The sequence below is a fragment of the Manacus vitellinus genome, unplaced genomic scaffold (genome assembly GCF_001715985.3).
Source record: "Manacus vitellinus isolate BGI_N305 unplaced genomic scaffold, ASM171598v3 scaffold_21_pilon, whole genome shotgun sequence".
NCBI lineage: Eukaryota > Metazoa > Chordata > Aves > Passeriformes > Pipridae > Manacus > Manacus vitellinus.
In genome coordinates this window covers 12305476-12309209 of record NW_021939546.1, presented here as the reverse complement: position 1 = coordinate 12309209, position 3734 = coordinate 12305476, and the positions used below count along the sequence as shown (strand labels likewise).

Below are 3734 nucleotides of genomic sequence, written 5' to 3'. Positions count from 1 at the left end.
TCCCCATGCCCGGCTGTGTCTGACCGCTCTGCCGCTGCTTTGCTGTCACAAACAGGGCTCTCCTGCCCTGCCCTGCCTGTGCTGGGCCCCGTCAGCTGCCCGCTCTGCGATCCACGTAATAACCCGATCATGTCAGAGGACACCGTAACTGACGCGGGTGTGACCCCCGGGAAAAACCCAGCGCGCTTTCTAGTGACATAACCAGCGGGGGAGAAACAAAAAAAAAAAAGACACCAACCAACCAAAAAAAAACCAACCAAAAAAAACCCAACAAAAAATACCCACCAACCCACAGGAAAAGGCACCAAACTGGATGTCTGTCTCTCATAAGCTTTGGGATAAGTCTGAGCTGCGAACACACCCGAAGCGGAACCTCAGCCTGCCTGGCAGCCACATCCCGATGGGCAGCCACAGCCCGCAGCCCACAGGCACCGGCGGGAGGCAGAAGTGCTGCCAAGCTCGGCACTCAGCCTCGGCTTTAGCGCGGCAAAGCACACTCAAAGAAAGGCTAAACGAAACTGAGAAATTCAGGAAAAGTCCTTTCCTGAGACCTCCAGCCAGGGTCGCAGGCACAAGGAGGGACAGCACCTCGGTCTGCGGAGATGTCAGGGAATGCTGGAAAACCCAGTGCTGAAGCTGTCTGCTTTATTTGTGCTTCAAAGCGTGGAAGAGCAAGTGACGAATAATTTCTCCTGCTCTAGCACTAGGCAGCAGCTCCTGAGAACATCTCCTGGCTGGGGCGAACCCGAGGGTGACTGCAACACTGAGTAACTGAGAGGCTGTACCCGATGGAAGAGTATGAGGGAAGATCTGAAGTTTGCTGATGTATCACAACTTCCACAGCCAGCAATTGAGAGCAGGCTGCTCCAGTAACAGAGCTCCTTGAGGGACGGACAGCTGCAGAGGAGCACAGGGCTTTGATTCAAATCACTCACTGTATATAAATTAATTTTATAACCCCATCCACAAATTCTGATTAATCCGTGATAGCCAGATACGATTCCTTTTTCTAATTTTTAAATTAAATTCCTTGGGCTGATACAATATATTGGTTCCAGCATGTTCAAAGGGAAATAGAAGGACAGCCCACTCCCCCAGAGAAAATTTAAGCTGGTGCTGTGGGTACAAGCCATTGGCTGCCCAGCGACAGGGTGAGGGGCACCGCACAAGGGTTGGGCATGGGTGCAGCTGGAGAGGTGGATGCTGCTTTGCAGACCCTGCAGAACTAAAAAATGGGGCTGCAGTCCCTATGGCAGCCCCCAAACTTAGATTAGCAGCTCTGGCAGAGGTGGGGGAGGAGGCAGACTCGGGTTGAAATTCATTTTCCCCCTTCCTGCACCTCATTATAAGTTCCACCCACATAAGACCTAATTACTTGGCTTTTATGCTGGCAAAGTGGATTTCATCCTTGCTGTTTCCCATGGTGGTTCCCTTCATTTTCATGGCGGCACTGATGGTTACAGCTTATTGATGTTTTCACTTTAGTGATTTAAAGCGGAATACATTTTGTTATTAGCACTGGTTTCTCTCATTGCTGCTTTAATCAAAGATGCAATTTAAGGCAAAGGATTGTGTGTAATGGTAAACAGTAGGATAATGCCTTGAGAGAACAGAATATTAATGTGTTTTTATTTCTCCAAACTGTACTTATAATGTATCTAGGATTGCTTGGCTCCCAAGACACACGTATGAGGTGCTCCCTTTCCTACCACAACACCTGCCTTGCACAAGGGGTAAGCATGGTGTGCATGTGTGTGCTGAGGGGGGAGAGGGAGGCACATGTGCTGCCTCACACACTGCTAAACCCCCTCTGTCTGTGTCCCTCCTCCACAGGCACAGGGTCTGACCACCGAGCACCATGGCAGTGCCCACGGGGAACAGACACAAAACCCGGAGCGCTCAGGGATGCTCAGGGTCTGGTTGAGCACTGGGTCCCCCCAAGTCAGGAAGACCTACATTCAAACACTGAAATAAAATAATGGTGATTATGGAACTGCTGGAGGAGGGGACCTGGTGCCCCACGCTAAGGCTGAAAGGCAAGAAGTGAGCCCGGTGCCTGCTGCCTTCCCGTCATCCCGCATCATCGGCGGCCATGCACTCGCTCACTTTCCTTCCCGAGGATCTGACAATTTGCATTTCAAGGCAAGATTAAATATTGAAGTTTTGAGCGCTTCCATGTGCTTCAGGAGGAGCCAAACAGACCCGCGCTGGAACAGGCTGAACACAGAAAAGCCATTTGTGCCAAACTGCTTGGTTTCCTCTTTGCAGAGCCATGATAATGTGATATCCGACAGCTGAATGTAGGCCACAACAGGCTTTTATAGTTGGAGGGGTGGAGGACGGAGGGAGGGAGGGGGCTGAATCCACGGTGCTGCCAGCCAAATGCACGAAAATGATGAGAGATTTTTGGGGCAGGCTGGAGACTCCTGGCCACTCCCAAGATCCACATATTAGCTTCACTGTTAGCACAAGCTCAGGGCCTGCTGGAGGGGAGCCTGGAGAAGGTAGAGCAGCAAGGACAACTCCCTGGCCGTCAGTAAACACTAAATGAAATTCTTGGCCTTGTGCTGCACAGACACTGGGATTTGTGGAGGATGGGCCATGACTGGTGGCCAGCTTCCCATGGAGGCAGCCGCACCTTGCAAGGAACAACCAGTTGCAGCAGTTTGGTTTAGTTAATGGATTCTTACTGCCTGTTTCTCAGCTCCTGGTGAGGAGAAGGAAAAGGCAGGAGGGTTGGTCTGCTTTGGCTTAGACACTGCCACTGGGGCCTTGGCGTGGCTCGGTGCTGTGAGCTAAACCTGGGCCTTGCTGGTGGGAGAAGAGGTGTTGGGAAAGTCAGAGGGTCATCCTGCCTTCCTGAACCTGAGTGGTGCTGGTGGAATGGGGACAGTGCAAGCACCATCTTCCCCATCAACTGTACAGTCTGAGCCCCAAAAGTACCACAGAGACCACAAAGCACTTGCCACCAGATTAAGAGTATTAATCCCTGCAGGGATGAAGTAGCAGCAGTTTCCCACCACGCATCCTCCAGCACCTTCATGTGAAATGTAATGGGTTTTTTTTAATAAGGGTTGCGATTCCTCCTCTCTGCTTTATAGTCATTTTATGTCCTAATAGGCTGCAAAACAGTTGCCTCACTCCACCCCAGATGCGGCCACATTTCTGTGGTGAGGAAGAACTCTGGCAAGTGCGCCGAAGTCGGGTGCTTTGGTTAGAAAATTATACATTGCATTAAAAACCTGTATTAAAGAATAATATGCGGTCTGCAAAAACATTCAAACAAAACACTTCAGTGTTAGGAAGTGTCTTATTTACAGCGGTGGGAGCTGCTTGTGCCCTTTTCCCTCCCCTGTCCACAGGGCAGAGATAGAGCTTGGGATAGGGGCTCACGTAGGTAAAGGTCGGAGCACAGTGCGTGCACACAGAGCTGAGCTTGCAAGGAATCATACATTAGGCATTTCCTAACTTAAAAGCAGTTGGCTTTGTATTGTAAACAACATTCTTTTAACTTAGGAAATAACATTTAAAAAAAGAATGAAGAAAAAGATTTTTTTTTAAATAAACGTCTACAACGTAGGTTGTTGCAGCTGGACCTAAGGTATTCCTCAGCAAGGTTTGGGCTGGCCTTTCCTCGCTGCTCCAAAGGCTTCTGCCCAAAAAACTTGCAGGAGTAACGGTCCAGGATGGAAGCAGAAAGCTGCTCTCCTGTGAGGGGAGAGGAGGTGTGTGTG

General features: G+C 50.1%; 1 long non-coding RNA gene across 1 annotated transcript; it reads left to right on the top strand.

Annotated features, from left to right (window-relative positions):
- Positions 1–236: 236 nt before the first annotated feature.
- Positions 237–3283, top strand: LOC108639578. Its single transcript, XR_001920594.3, has 3 exons — positions 237–936; positions 1663–1733; positions 1834–3283. It is a non-coding gene; the product is annotated as an uncharacterized LOC108639578 (long non-coding RNA).
- Positions 3284–3734: the final 451 nt, after the last annotated feature.